Here is a 16,935-nt window from a genome sequence, read left to right on the forward strand (position 1 = left end):
GACATAAGAGACGTGTGTTCCATCCCTGGGTTGGGAAGATTCCTTGGAGGAGATCATGGCAACTCGTTCCAGTGTTCTTGCCTGGAAAAATCCCATGGACAGAGGAGCCTGGGGGTACAGTGCATAGAGTTGCAAAGAGTTAGACATGACTGAAGCGACTTAGCAAGCACCTGGTGGCTCAATTGTGAAAAGTCCGTTGCAGTAGACACACGTTTGATCCCTTACCTCTGAGAAAACTCCACATGCTGAGGAGCAACTAAGCCCAGGCACCACAACTGTTGAGCCTGTGTTCCAGAGCCCAGGAGCCGCCAATACTGAGCTCATGAGCTGCAGCTACTGAAACCCGCACTCCTAGCACCGGTGTTTCTCCACAACAAGACACTGCAGTGAGAAGAGCAGCTCCCCCACCCCCAGCAACGAGAGAAAAGCCCGCTCAGCAATGAAGACCCAGCACAGCTAAAAAGTTTTCTTTTTAGATTAAAAAGAATTAAAAAAATAAAATTTAGGAATTTCTGAATTTTTTCCATTTAATATTTCTGGATCAAGAGTAACTAAAACCATGAAAAGCAAAACCATGATAAGGGTAGGGACTACTGCACAGAATACGCTTAATAAATATGCATTAATAAATAATGAATGTGTGCGTACTCAGTCATGTCCAACTCTTTTGTGACCCCGTGGACTGTAAGCCCACCAGGCTCCTCTGTCCATGGGATTTTCCAGGCAAGAGTATTGGAGTGGTTTTTCATTTGCTTCTGCAGGTGGTCTTCCTGATCCAGGGATTGAAACTGTTATCTCCTGCATCTCCTGCACTGTAGATGGATTCTTGACCCCTGAGCTATCCGGGAAGCCTGAGTAATAAACATTTATATTATTATTTAGAAGGGCTTCCCTGGTGGCTCAGCGGTAAAGAATCCACCTGAAATGCAGGAGATTCAGGAGATGTAGGTTCAAATCCTGGGTTGGAAAGATCCCCTGGAGGAGGGAATGGAAACCCACTCCAGTATTCTTGCCTGGAGAATCCCACGGACTGAGGAGCCTGGTGGGCTACAGTCCATGGAGTTGCAAAGGGTCGGACGTGGCTGAAGCTACAGAGCACGTATTATTATTTATTATTAACTATCTTAATTTAGCAGTGGTGAACAGATTGAATGTCATTTATAGTGAGTGGGAGACATGTTTCCTTGGTTAATTAGACCTTTAGAGACTGCCTGTTTGTGAATTCCTGAACTCTGGGATCTGTTCACTTCATGTTGAATCCCAGCCACACAGGAAGTCTCTTGTTCCCAGTCTCTTGCCATTCATCACACACTAGGGGATCTTTTTCTAATTCTGGCTGTGTCACAAACTAGTTGTGTGGATTTAGGCAAGTCACCTTTCCCTGCTAGACATCAATTTCCTCACCTTTAAAATTGGGGGAGTTTTAGAGATTATCATGCTAAGTGAAGTAACTTAGAGAAAGATAAAAATCGTATGACATTACTTCTATGCTGCTGCTGCTAAGTCACTTCAGTCGTGTCCGACTCTGTGTGACCCCATAGACGGAAGCCCAACAGGCTCCCCTGTCCCTGGGATTTTCCAGGCAAGAACACTGGCGTGGGTTGCCATTTCCTTCTCCATTGTGTGAAAGTGAAAAGTGAAAGTGAAGTCGCTCAGTCGTGTCTAACCCTTAGCGACCCCATGGACTGCAGCCTACCAGGCTCCTCCATCCATGGGATTTTCTAGGCAAGAGTACTGGAGTGGCTTGCCATTGCCTTCTCCGTACTTCTATGTGATATCTAAAAAATATGGAGGCTAAAACAATATGGCGGAGGAATAGGACGGCAAGACCACTTTCTCCCCCACAAATTCATCAAAAGAACATTTGAACACTGAGTAAAGTCCATAAAACAATTTCTGAATGCTGGCAGAGGACATCAGGCACCCAGAAAAGCAGTCCATTGTCTTCAAAAGGAGGTAGGAAAAAACATAAACGATAAAAAGAGATAAAAGAGTAGGGACAGAGCTCTGTCCCGGGAAGGGAGGTATAAAAAAAGAGAGAAGTTTCTGAAACCAGGAAACACTCTCAGGCGAGTCTGTGGCGAGACTTGGAACATCAGAGGACAACACAACCAGGAGAAAAAGGAATAAAAAATTAAACCCCACAGCTTACGAGTCCAAAGGTAACTCCCAATGGAGAAGCAGAGCAGACACCCACACCCGCCATTAACAAGCAGGGCCTGGGCAGGGAGGAGCCAGCTGAACTGCTTAGAGAGAGGACGGGGCCTGAATGCCGCGAGGGCAGTCTGGGGGAGCTGACTGGAGACAGCAGAGCAGACTGTGGGGTAGCTACCCTGCGAAAAGGTGAAAAGCATTAACTTAAGACTCTGCCAGCCCCACTCACAGAACAAAGGACTGAGCAGAGCTAGCCGGCTGCAGATGGCCCATCCCCCACTGAGACAGGCAGGGGAGAGCAGCCAGGGCCAGAAGCGGGCAATCGCGGCCCCAGAGAGGCACCCGATACCAAACTGCAGGCAGGCTTCAGTGTTAACCAAGACTTCTTGGGTTTCTGGCTGGTTAACATCCGCCTGAGAAGGTGTGCCGGTTGTATACACAGAAAACCGAGCAGGAGGGACCGGGTAGGTAATAAGTCCCAGTGACTGCGCTCACCAAACACCTGGTCACTTGAGCTGCTCAGTCCGGGGAAGGCACAAAACGCAGGCCCAACCAAGTCTGCGCCTTTGTGGAGTACCCAAGTACCTGAACCTGAGTGGCTTAGACCTGGGACGTGCAGGCAACCCAGCGCCGGCCTCAGACAGTTATCGGCAGGGCAACTTAGAGCCTGTGCAGTGTAGACTGTGACAACACACTTGCCATGAGTGGGGGCAAATCCAGTGTGGCCGAGACACTGCGAGCACTCCCCACAGACACCAGAGATATTTCTCTGCAGTGTTCCTCCCTTCCCAGAACAGGACTGAACAAGTGAGCCTTAAAAAGTGTCCACCACCACCCCCTAGTGTCAGGGTGGAAACTAGACTCTGAAGAGACCAGCAAACAGAAGCTAAAACTGAGGGAACCACCTTGGAAGTGATTATACAGGTTGTCCAAAGTCACTCCAAACCTATTGACATCTCATAACTCATTACTGGTCACTTCATTGCACTCCAGAGAGAAGAAGTTCAGCTCCCCCCACCAGAACACTGACACAAGCTTCCCTAACCAGGGAACCTTGACAAGCCACCCGTTCAACCTCACCCATAACAAGGAAACTCCACAATAAAGAGAACTCCACAAACTGCCAGAAGACAGAAAGGCCACCCCAAACACAGCAATATAAGCAAGATGAAGAGGCAGAGAAATACCCAGCAAATAAAGGAACAGGATAAATGTCCACCAACCCAAACAAAAGAGGAAGAGATAGGGAATCTACCTGATAAAGAATTGCAAATAATGATAGTGAAATTGATCCAAAATCTTGAAAGCAAATTGGAGTTACAGATAAATAATCTGGAGACGAGGATTGAGAAGATGCAAGAAAGGTTTAATAAGGACTTAGAGGAGATAAAAAAGAGTCAGTATACAATGAATAATGCAATAGATGAGATCAGAAACACTCTGGAGGGAACAAACAGTCGAATAACAGAGGCAGAAGACAGGATAAGCGAGCTAGAAGATGGAATGGTAGTAATAAATGAAGCAGAGAGGAAAAAAGAAAAATGAATTAAAAGAAATGAGGACCATCTCAGAGGACTCTGGGACAATGTTAAATGCACCAACATCCAAATCATAGGAGTCCCAGAAGAAGAAGACAAGAAGAAAGACCATGAGAAAATACTTGAGGAGATAATAGTTGAAAATTTCCCTAAAATGGGGAAGGAAATAATCACCCAAGTCCAAGAATCCCAAAGAGTCCCAAACAGGATAAACCCAAGGCAAAATACCCCAAGACACATATTAATCAAATTAACAAAGATCAAACACAAAGAATAAATATTAAAGGCAGCAAGGGAAAAGCAACAAATAACACACAAGGGGATCCCATAAGGATAACAGCTGACCTTTCAATAGAAACTCTTCAGGCCAGGAGGGAATGGCAGGGCATACTTAAAGTGATGAAAGAAAATAACCTACAGCCCAGATTACTGTACCCAGCAAGGATCTCATTCAAATATGAAGGTGAAATCAAAAGCTTTACAGACAGGCAAAAGCTGAGAGAATTCAGCATCACCAAACCAGTTCTCCAACAAATGCTAAAGGACATTCTCTAGACAGGAAACACAGAATGAGTGTATAAACTCGAACCCAAAACAATAAAGAAAATGGCAACAGGATCATACTTATCAATAATTACCTTAAACGTAAATGGGTTGAACGCCCCAATCGAAAGACAAAGACTGCGTGAATGGACACAAAAACAAGACCCCCATATATGTTGTCTACAAGAGACCCACCTCGAAACGAGGGACACATACAGAATGAAAGTGAAGGACTGGAAAAAGATATTCCACACAAATAGAGATCAAAAGAAAGCAGGAGTAGCAATACTCAGATAAAATAGACTTTAAGACAAAGGTTGTGAAAAGAGACAACGAAGGACACTACATAATGATCAAAGGATCAATCCAAGAAGAATATATAACAATTATAAATATTTATGCACCCAACATAGGAGCATCGCAATATGTAAGACTAATGCTAACAAGTATGAAAGGGGAAATCAACAATTACACAATAATAGTGGGAGACTTTAATACCCCACTCACACCTATGGATAGATCAACTAAACAAAAAATTAACAAGGAAACACAAAAGTTAAATGATACAATAGACCAGTTCGACCTAATAGATATCTGTAGGACATTTCACCCCAAAATAATGAATTTCACCTTCTTCTCAAGCGCACACGGAACTTTCTCCAGGATAGATCACATCCTGGGCCATAAATCTAGCCTTGGTAAATTCAAAAAAATTGAAATCATTCCAAGCATCTTTTCTGACCACAATGTAGTAAGACTAGATCTCAATTACAGGAGAAAAACTATTAAAAATTCCAACATATGGAGGCTGAACAACACGTTGCTGAATAACGAACAAATCACTGAAGGAATCAAAAGAGAAATCAAAATATGCATAGAAATGAATGAAAATGAAAACACAACAACCCAAAACCTGTGGGACACTGTAAAAGCAGTGCTAAGGGGAGGGTTCATAGCAATACAGACATACCTCAAGAAACAAGAAAAAAGCCAACTAAATAACCTAACTCTACACCTAAAGCAACTAGAAAAGGAAGACATGAAGAACCCCAGGGTTAGTAGAAGGAAAGAGATCTTAAAAATTAGGGCAGAAATAAATACAAAAGAAACAAAAGAGACCACAGCAAAAATCAACAAAGCCAAAAGCTGGTTCTTTGAGAGGGTAAATAAAAGTGACAGACCACTAGTCAGACTCATCAAGAAACAAAGGGAGAAAAACCAAATCAATAAAATTAGAAATGAAAAGGGAGAGATCACAATAGACAACACAGAAATACAAAGGATCATAAGAGACTATTATCAACAATTATATGCCAATAAAATGGACAACTTGCAAGAAATAGACAAATTCTTAGAAAAGTATAACTTTCCAAAACGGAACCAGGAAGATATAGAAAATCTTAATAGACCCATCACAAGCATGGAAATTGAAACTGTAATCAGAAATCTTCCAGCAAACAAAAACCCAGGTCCAGATGGCTTCACAGCTGAATTCTACCAAAAATTTAGAGAAGAGCTAACACCTATCCTACTCAAACTCTTCCAGAAAATTGCAGAGGAAGGTAAACTTCCTAACTTATTCTATGAGGCCACCATCACCCTAATCCCAAAACCTTGTAAAGACCCCACAAAAAAAGAAAACTTCAGGCCAATATCACTGATGAACATAGATGCAAAAATCCTTAACAAAATTCCAGCAATCAGAATCCAACAACACATTAAAAAGATCATACATCATGACCAAATGGGCTTTATCCCAGGGATGCAAGGATTCTTCAATATCTGCAAATCAATCAATGTAATACACCACATTAACAAATTGAAAAATAAAAACCATATGATTATTTCAATAGATGCAGAGAAAGCCTTTGACAAAATTCAACATCCATTTATGATCAAAACCCTACAGAAGGCAGGAATAGAAGGAACATTCCTCAACATAATAAAAGCTATATATGACAAACCCACAGCAAACATTATCCTCAATGGTGAAAAATTGAAAGCATTTCCCTAAAGTCAGGAACAAGACAAGGGTGCCCACTCTTACCACTACTATTCAACATAGATTTGGAAGTTTTGGCCACAGCAATCAGAGCAGAAAAAGACATAAAAGGAATTCAAATTGGAAAAGAAGAAGTAAAACTCTCACTGTTTGCAGATGACATGATCCTCTACACAGAAAACCCTAATTTTCTACCAGAAAATTACTAGAGCTAATCAATGAATATAGTAAAGTTGCAGGATATAAAATCAACACACAGAAATCCCTTGCATTCCTATACACTAATAATGAGAAAATAAAAAGAGAAATTAAGGAAACAATTCCATTCACCATTGCAACGAAAAGAATAAAATACTTAGGAATACATCTACCTAAAGAAACAAAAGACCTATATATAGAAAACTATAAAACATTGGTGAAAGAAATCAGAGAGGACACTAATAGATGGAGAAATATACCACGTTCATGGATTGGAAGAATAAATATTGTGAAAATGAATATATTACCCAAAGTAATTTATAAGTTCAATGGAATCCCTATCAAGCTACCAACGGTGTTTTTCACAGAGCTAGAACAAACAATTTCACAATTTGTATGGAAATACAAAAAAACCTCGCATAGCCAAAGCAATCTTGAGAAAGAAGAATGGAACTGGGGGAATCAACCTGCCGGACTTCAGGCTCTACTACAAAGACACAGTCATCAAGACAGTATGGTACTGGCATAAAGACAGAAATATAGATCAATGGAACAAAATAGAAAGCCCAGAGATAAATCCATGCACCTATGGACACCTTATCTTTGACAAGGGAGGCAAGAATATTCAATGGAGAAAAGACAATCTCTTTAACAAGTGGTGCTGGGAAAACTGGTCAACCACTTATAAAAGAATGAAACTAGAACACTCCCTAACACCATACACAAAAATTAACTCAAAATGGATTAAAGATCTAAATGTAAGACCAGAAACTATAAAACTCCTAGAGGAAAACAAAGGCAAAACACTCTCCGACATAAATCACCGCAGGATCCTCCATGACCCACCTCCCAGAATATTGGAAATAAAAGCAAAAATAAACAAATGGGACCTAATTAAAATTAAAAGCTTCTGCACAGCAAAGGAAACTATAAGCAAGGTGAAAAGACAGCCTTCAGAATGGGAGAAAATAATAGCAAATGAAGCAACTGATAAAGGATTAATCTCCAAAATATACAAGCAATTCCTGCAGCTCAATTCCAGAAAAATAAATGACCCAATCAAAAAATGGGCCAAAGAACTAAACAGACATTTCTCCAAAGAAGACATACAGATGGCTAACAAACACATGAAAAGATGCTCAACATCAATCATAATCAGAGAAATGCAAATTAAAACCACAGTGAGGTACCATTTCATGCCAGTCAGAATGGCTGTTATCCAAAAGTCTACAAGCAATAAATGCTGGAGAGGGTGTGGAGAAAAGGGAACCCTCTTACACTGTTGGTGGGACTGCAAACTAGTACAGCCACTATGGAGAACAGTGTGGAGATTCCTTAAAAAACTGGAAATAGAACTGCCATAGGACCCAGCAATCACACTCCTGGGCATACACACCGAGGAAACCAGAATTGAAAGAGACACATGTACTCCAATGTTCATTGCAGCGCTGTTTATTACAGCCAGGATATGGAAGCAACCTAGATGTCCATCTGCAGACGAAAGGATAAGAAAGCTGTGGTACATTTACACAATGGAGTACTATTCAGCAATTAAAAAGAATACATTTGAATTAGTTCTAATGAGGTGGATGAAACTGGAGCCTATTATACATAGTGAAGTAAGCCAGAAAGAAAAACACCAATACAGTATATCAACACATATACATGGAATATAGCAAGAGGATAACGATAACCCTGTATACGAGACAACAGCAGAGACTTGAACGTGTGGAGCAGTCTTTGGGACTCTGTGGGAGAGGGCGAAGATCTTTTTTTTTGTACAGTTCTTCTGTGTATTCCTGCCACCTCTTTTTAATATCTTCTGCTTCTGTTAGGTCCATAACATTTCTGTCCTTTATCGAGCCCATCTTTGCATGAAATGTTCCCTTGGAATCTCTAATTTTCTTGAAGAGCTCTCTTGTTTTTCCTATTCTGTTGTTTTCCTCTATTTCTTTGCATTGATCACTGAGGAAGGCTTTCTTATCTCTCCTTGCTATTCTTTGGAACTCTGCATTCAGATGCTTGTATCTTTCCTTTTCTCCTTTGCTTTTCGCCTCTCTTCTTTTCACAGCTAATTGTAAGGCCTCCTCAGACAGCCATTTCGCTCTTTTGCATTTCTTTTCCATGGGGATGGTCTTGGTCCCTGTCTCCTGTACAATGTCACGAACCTCCGACCAGAGTTCATCAGGCACTCTATCAATCAGATCTAGTCCCTTAAATCTATTTCTCACTTCCACTGTATAATCATAAGGGATTTGATTGAGGTCATATCTGAATGGTCTAGTGGTTTTCCCTACTTTCTTCAATTTAAGTCTGAACTTCGCAATAAGGAGTTCGTGATCTGAGCCACAGTCAGCTCCTGGTCTTGTTTTCGCTAACTGTATACAGCTTCTCCATCTTTGGTTGCAAAGAATATAATCAGAAGAACTGTACAAAAAAGATCTTCACGACCAAGATAGTCACGATAACGTGATCACTGATCTAGAGCCAGACATCTTGGAATGTGAAGTCAAGTGGGCCTTAGAAAGCATCACTACGAACAAAGCTAGTGGAGGTGATGGAATTCCAGTTGAGCTATTTCAAGTCTTGAAAGATGATGCTGTGAAAGTGCTGCACTCAATATGCCAGCAGATTTGGAAAACTCAGCAGTGGCCACAGGACTGGAAGAGGTCAGTCTTCATTCCAATCCCAAAGAAAGGCAATGCCAAAGAATGCTCAAACTACCGCACAATTGCACTCATCTCACACGCTAGTAAAGTCATGCTCAAAATTCTCCAAGCCAGGCTTCAGCAGTATATAAACCGTGAACTCCCAGATGTTCAAGCAGGTTTTAGAAAAGGCAGAGGCACCAGAGATCAAATTGCCAACATCCGCTGGATCATGGAGAAAGCAAGAGAGTTTCAGAAAAGCATCTATTTCTGCTTTATTGACGATGCCAAAGCCTTTGACTGTGTCGATCACAATAAACTGTGGAACATTCTGAAAGAGATGGGAATCCCAGACCACCTGACCTGCCTCTTGAGAAACCTGTATGCAGGTCAGGAAGCAACTGTTAGAACTGGACATGGAACAACAGACTGGTTCCAAATAGGAAAAGGTGTACGTCAAGGTTGTATATTGTCACCTTGCTTATTTAACTTATATGCAGAGTACATCATGAGGAACGCTGGGCTGGAAGAAGCACAAGCTGGAATCAAGATTGCCGGGAGAAATATCAATAACCTCAGATATGCAGATGACACTACCCTTATGGCAGAAAGTGAAGAGGAACTCAAAAGCCTCTTGATGAAAGTGAAAGAGGAGAGTGAAAAGGTTGGCTTGAAGCTCAACATTCAGAAAACGAAGATCATGGCATCTGGTCCCATCACTTCTTGGGAAATAGATGGAAAAACAGTGGAAACAGTGTCAGACTTTGTTTTTTTGGGCTCCAAAATCACTGCAGATGCTGATTGCAGCCATGAAATTAAAAGACGCTTGCTCCTTGGAAGGAAAGTTATGACCAACCTTGATAGTATATTAAAAAGCAGAGACATTACTTTGCCAACCAAGGTCCGTCTAGTCAAGGCAATGGTTTTTCCCGTGGTCATGTATGGATGTGAGAGTTGGACTGTGAAGAAGGCTGACCGCCGAAGAATCGATGCTTTTGAACTGTGGTGTTGGAGAAGACTCTTGAGAGTCCCTTATACTGCAAGGAGATCCAACCAGTCCATTCTAGAGGAGATCAATCCTGGATGTTCATTGGAGGGACTGATGCTAAAGCTGAAACTGCAATACTTTGGCCACCTCATGTGACGAGTTGACTCACTGGAAAAGACTCTGATGCTGGGAAAGGTTGGGGGCGGGAGGAGAAGGGGACGACGGAGAATGAGATGGCTGGATGGCATCACCGACTCTGTGGACATGAGTTTGAGTGAACTCCGGGAGTTGGTGATGGACAGGGAGGCCTGGCGTGCTGTGATTCATGGGGTCGCGGAGAGTCGGACACGACTGAGCGAATGAACTGAACTGAACTGAACTGAGGGCGAGGATGGGATAATTTGGGAGAATGGATTGAAACATGTATGTTATCATAAGTGAAACGAATCTGACGTGGTTGGGGGCTCCCCACCTCAACACTCTGTGGATTTAAGAGGCCGTTCCTTCCGGAAGTGTATAAATTAGCCTGGGATAGAACCTGCATGCTGAATTTACTAATTAAGAAATGAGAAACCAGAACTATAAAGGTGGCTAGAAATACTAGAAACTATTCTTAAGTAATCTTTTAAAACTTTGAACAGAGTTACATATTTTACCATTTGTTATAAATTGGTATATATAATTTAACCAGAACCAAAAGAAAATTAGTATTGTGTGAATTCTGAAGCATTTTCAACATGTTGTAGGAATAATGTGGACTTTCTTGAGTTTTGCACATTCATAAGTGAATGGTCTGTACCTCGTGCCTTTGTTGGTTTTCTGTGAGCTGTAGTTTCTGGGAAGTGAGCAGCTTTCATTCCTGTAACTCTTGTAATCCAGTCATTCGTGTGCCTCCTTCATGAGGATCCAGTGCGGTTGTGGTGCTGTTATCCCTCTGATAGGAACTCTAACTCAGTGTAAAGCCCCAAAGGTCTGTTGCTGCTGCTGCTGCTAAGTCACTTCAGTCGTGTCCGACTCTGTGTGACCCCATAGCCGGAAGCCCACCAGGCTCCCCCGTCCCTGGGATTCTCCAGGCAAGAACACTGGAGTGGGTTGCCATTTCCTTCTCCAATGTGTGAAAGTGAAAAGTGAAAGTGAAGTCGCTCAGTCGTGTCCGACCCATAGCGACCCCAAGGACTGCAGCCTACCAGGCTCCTCCATCCATGGGATTTTCTAGGCAAGAGTACTGGAGTGGCTTGCCATTGCCTTCTCCGAAAGGTCTGTTACTTATTTTTATTTTATATTGTACTATATTTTATTTACAGTGTTGTGTTTGTTTCAGGTGTATAGCAAAGTGATACAGTCATATATATATATATGAATTAACAAAAGCAGTTCCCGTCTTTTGATGGGGTGCTCATGGTTTATAACATAAATGGCACTACTTTGAGACAGGGATAACTTAGGTAAGGTATTGGGTTTTTTTTCTTTTTGCAGCCTGAGGCAGTTGTAAAATAATGTAGCTTTTTACAACTGTGTATTCTATAGTATTTTTTCATTTGGTGAAATTTTAACTGTTAATGTTTTTGGCATTGTGCTGTGTACCATTTATTAAATAAAAATTAAAAAAAATAAAAAATATGATACAAAAGTACTTATCTACAAAGCAGAAACAGACTCACAGACTTCCAAAACAAACTTACAGTTACCAAAGGGGAAAGGTGAAGTGGTGGGGGATAAATTAGGAGCTTGGGGTTAACATATGCACACTAGCATATATAAAATAGATAATCAACAAGACCCCCTGTACAGCACAGGGAACTCTACTGAACACTCTGTAATGACCTAGATGGGAAAAGAATCTGAAAAAGAATATATATATATATACGTATATATATATATATATATATATACGTATAATGGAATCACTGCTGTACACCTGAGGCACAGCATTGTAAATTATACTCTAGTATAAATCAATCTTTCATATTCTTTTTAAAAATTTATTTAAAAATAAAATTTAAAAAAGAAAAAAATTTTGAATTAGGAGGGTTTGCTAAGGACTCTAAAGTCCTTTCCAACTCTGTGACTCTACAATACTATTTCACATCTCTCAGAATTCAGCAGAAGTAACCAGATCAGTGTCAGCCTGGTCTGCTAGCATAGGAGCCACATGTTCTCCATGGGACTTAGAAGTATTTCCTCCCTAGAATGAATCCCTTAAAATTGCCAGTATGACTATTTTAATGGCCACTGGCACATACTATGATATGTTAATGGCCCTGGACCTAGAAGATGTTTGCCGTGTCCTCCCCAACTCCTACCCTCCAGCCCCAACCCCACCCCAATTTCAGAGTTAATGGTGTCTCAGTGAAACAGGCAGAATGGAGCCATAATACTTACTCTGGATAATTCATCCTCTCTATGATTCTTATATCAAAAACTATTAGCTAGATTCTGCATCTCTTCAATTTTATGACAAGTGGTGAGGGCTGCAGATCTGATAAAAGTTTGATAAAGCATTTATCTATCTATATTTTGTACATCTATAATTAGGCAATTCAACAGATCGTGTTAACATTGAAATCTGTCAACAAGGACCAGTGAAGTTCAAAGGTACTTCACTGGTTCAGAAAATATCCACTTCTCAAATATGTTAGGGCAGTATTTCCAAAACTTTACCATTTACATGCCACCTTCACAATCTTTACTATATCTGCATATTACCTGTAATAGATTTTATTTAATCATTTTCTTAAAATCAATAGTAAATTTATTTTTACTTAACATCTTCCTGAGCAATAATATCCATGAAATTATAGATTTTAAAAGCTAATCACATTTTCAATGTACCTTGAACTAAGCACAACTCAAATTTTCAAAGTTGGGATATGTGTCACCTAAAATTGGTGGTTTGTATACCATACTTTGGGCAAATTAAACTAATATGTGACTGATATTTAAGCTATGATCATCTATTTTTGTTCTTCAGCCATAGAAGAATGACAGCATCAGATAATATTCTTACTTTTAAATCTGTCTATCCCATAGAACTCTAGAAACTAAGGAAATCACAACATCTTCGTTGTGATTTGCAAAGCAACATTGCAAAAATTGATGTCACTGTCAATAAAAAGGACTTCCCAGGTGGCTCAGTGGTAAAGAATCTGCCTGCCAATGCAGGAGATGCAGAAGAAGAGAGTTGGATCCCTGGGTTGAGAAGATCCCTTGGAGGAGGAAATGGCAAACCTCTGCAGTAGTCTTACCTGGAAAACTCCATTGACAGAGGAACCTGGTAGGTTACAGTCCATGGAGTCACCAAAGAGTTGGACATGACTTAGCAACTGAGCATGCATGCACGTCAATAACAAAGAACAGAGGACAGAGGCAACAAATACAATACAAAGAAATATGGAATTCGTTTACACCAGAAGTTTGAATGCACAGTCCTGTTAAAGTTCTTCAACCTAGACACTTAAAACTCAGGAAATAAAAGCATTTCCAATGAACATTTTATTTTGAAAAGCCATCATTTTCTGAAATAGATTTAAGGACAGGAAAAGCAGTGTATGTGCTGTGTTCTGGGAAAAGGGTCAGTGAAATTCTTTTGGAATGGGAGAAGCCATGCAATTTCAGAAATATCTTGAAATGCACACATTTACTCTTAATAAAAATTCCAGCTTCCTACCCAAACTTAAATCACACAGCACTTGAAGGGAGATTGTTACAGCTTAACAAGTCAGGTGTGTTCATTACACAGTATTATTTTGTGTGGGATTTTATAATATCCATCATAATTTACATATGGCTTTTTCAACTTCAAAAATATTTATATATATTTATTGTCTCCTTACACATGCAAGTAGATGCTACAAAATTCTGGTGCCTTGCTGGGGGAAGAATTGAAGAATTCATCTCAGGGTCAAAAAGACATTTGAAGTAGAAAGTAAATTATTGCTAGAATAATTTAAAGTATTTTGTTTCCTTGAGGCTACAGGTTGATAGAATTTGGACAGAAGAGGTGCAAAGAGAGACAAATTTTTTTGGATTTAAAGTGGATATAAAGACCTGGTTTGACAATTGTTTAGGTCTGGTGTGTCTTCCAAGTGGTAAATTAACCTACACCCACCCCTACCCCAAATAATGCACACCGTCCAGTCATATAATCTGTTGACACACCAACCAGACCTAGGGGAGCACAGCTGTGTCTGTGGTGCAACGACTCTTGCTCTTTTTAGTTCACAGGGAAGAAAGAGGAGAAACCAAAGAGTGTGGAGACCATGCTGAAACATCAGTACAGACTTGTACAGAAAAGATGATTGTAAGTGGGGAATTAAAAATGTTTTTGACAATAAAGTATCAGCCAACCAAAAGTGGATACTGTTTCTCATACGAGTACTAGCTGCACCAGGTTTAAAGAAGAGGCAGATAGAGGCGAATACTACAGCGATGCCATTATGCTGTGACATAAAGTCCCCTCCTTTCTGATCCTGCCTCTTTGTACACTCACCCACCTGCAAATTCCAAACAATTCTAAAGGTTTTTAATCTGTGGCTTTCCAAAGTCATTTGGAGTCCTAATTTTAAACACTAAAATTGGCGTTTTAATGAAAACGCTTTGGAATGAAAAGACTCTTTGGAATAGAAATACGAAGAATTTTAATTTTTCTAGATACTTTACCTCTACATAATACTTCTCTATATCCAGAGTTCCCCTCGGTTCTTCCCAAATGAAAAGAGTAATTCTCCAGCCTTATCTGTTTCCTGGAGAAATTATTGAAGCCATCATAAAAGTGATAGCTGCTGTTATCACTACCTACATACTCCAGCCAAGCGTCCCAGGGTTAATTTTTCAAATAGGTAATCCCAACTACTTAATCAAACACCTCAATTCAGTGATAAATGAAGCCAGACTTTCACTAGCAGCTCTAGCATGCCTCTGGACTTGAGGACTTCATCATTTAAACCTTTAAAAAAGAACCGGTTTCTTTTCTTCTCTTCCTAATAACCTAACACCACTACAGGTGGCCCTTCCCTGCCCCTGACTCCCCCTCCCTTTCTAGGGAGTTTTCAGAAGTGCAAATGTTCTAGAAACTCCAAAGTTATTTAAATGTAGAGAAGACCACCGGATGGAAACAGGATCACAATTTAAGAAAATACTTCCTTAAAAATTATTCTTTCATACCCACATATACTGCGCTTTTGTCATTAAAAGGCTGATACTCACCATTATCTCGAGGAAGAGGAAATACACTTTAAACCAGCAAATCTAACTCTTAAAAAGTTAATTATAGCACAAGTTCCCTGAAATATACTGTTTCTCATAAACAGCCTCCATTTCAGGAAGTAGGAATTTAAACGAAAACATGACCTGTTATTGTCTCAGAGTTTGGTTGTGTAATTCAGCTTGGGCGGGGACTTTTCAGCAGTTCTGCACCATAAGACACTCCCCTTTAGGAAATGCTTTAGTGGAAGGTATTCTGGGAGTTGTATTGCTACAGAGAAGTTCCTTCTTCTTAAGAAAGTGCAAGAAAACTCCTTATTTGGATTGAGTCAGAATGGAGAGCCAGTCCACTGAATGTCAGTTAGAAGAAATGAACATGACATTGTTTTTGATCTATTATCAAAAGAAATTCTTGTTAAGGATCCATTCAGTACTCTATCTATTTTAGAATTAGTGTATACAGCTGAGCTTGTCACAAGGACACCTATATTACCAAGTTTTGGGGGGGTTGAAAAATGAGGTTGGAATTTAAATGAGGTTGGAATTTAAATGAGGTTGGAATTTATCTCATAGAAAATCTCGTCGGGCTGCTTGATTTAACAGTGAGGACTGTCTAACTGCATCACACAGTGGACATCATCCTTCAGTATAAATCTGCGCTCCCAATTTTGACAAAAAATACAAAAGTACATGAAAAGTTTGGTAAATGTTTAACATTTTATAGAAAAATATTATTGATGTCAATACTTTCAATTTTCTCAGTCCTTTCTGAGCCTGCTGGGTTAAACAAGTGTCCTCTCAAGTGAAGGAATAAAAGATTTCATTAGTAGTAATTTGATAAATCTTCGTAGAGCCCTTTTGATATATTTCCCCCAAACTGACAAAGTAAATGACTAACTAAAAGAAAAAAAAATTTTAAGTGTTAGTCACTCAGTCATGTCTGACTCTTTGCGACCCCATGACCAGGCTCCTCTGTCCATGGGGATTTTCCAGGTAGGAATACTGGAGTGGGTAGCCATTCCCTTCTCCAGGGGATCTTCCCGACCCAGGCATTGAACCTGGGTCTCCTGCATTGTAGGCAGATTATTTACAGTCTGAGCCACCAGGGAAGCCCTGGTAGAACAGTTTTCCCAAACTGGCCCTTCTCTTCCTGCTTCCATAGCCCCTGGCTCTCATAAGTGATTGGGGATTCCAGGATCAGATCACCTGGGGATCTCATAATCCACTGGGCTCCTCTAACCCAAAAAACCATATTAGTGTTCCATTGTTACCTAAAAATTAACACAAATTTAACACCCATTAAACCATCTATTGGGAGAAGGCAATGGCAAGCCACTCCAGTACTCTGGCCTAGAAAATCCCATGGATGGAGGAGTCTGGTAGGCTGCAGTCCGTGGGGTCGCTAAGGGTCGGACATGACTGAGTGCCTTCATTTTCACTTTCACACATTGGAGAAGGAAATGGCAACCCACTCCAGTGTTCTTGCCTGGAGAATCCCAGGGACGGGGGAGCCTGGTGGGCTTCCATCTATGGGGTCACACAGAGTCGGACACGACTGAAGCGACTTAGCAGAAGCAGCAAACCATCTATTCTATGAAGTAAATATAAAATATTTATAAATGAAAATGCATTTAAATGTCTATAAAATGATATTCTAACTAG

The 16,935-nt window shown here is 40.4% G+C and overlaps 1 protein-coding gene across 13 annotated transcripts in view; it reads right to left on the reverse strand.

Annotated features, from left to right (window-relative positions):
• The window catches only part of ALPK1 (alpha kinase 1), a 125,946-nt gene extending 110,485 nt beyond the window's left edge, over positions 1-15,461 (reverse strand). For 9 of the 13 annotated variants that reach the window (XM_055434067.2, XM_055434078.2, XM_055434076.2 and 6 more), the window contains exon 1: positions 15,277-15,461. The gene's annotated coding sequence lies outside the window, so the exon portion shown is untranslated. Of the gene's footprint in view, positions 1-14,730; positions 14,814-15,276 lie in introns of all 13 variants that reach the window. The other 4 variants (XM_088836171.1, XM_055434072.2, XM_055434069.2 and 1 more) reach the window with 2 other exon arrangements.
• Positions 15,462-16,935: the final 1,474 nt, after the last annotated feature.

This window comes from Moschus berezovskii, chromosome 5 (genome assembly GCF_049115385.1).
Source record: "Moschus berezovskii isolate FMDL1 chromosome 5, NW_MosBer_1.0, whole genome shotgun sequence".
Classification (NCBI taxonomy): domain Eukaryota; kingdom Metazoa; phylum Chordata; class Mammalia; order Artiodactyla; family Moschidae; genus Moschus; species Moschus berezovskii.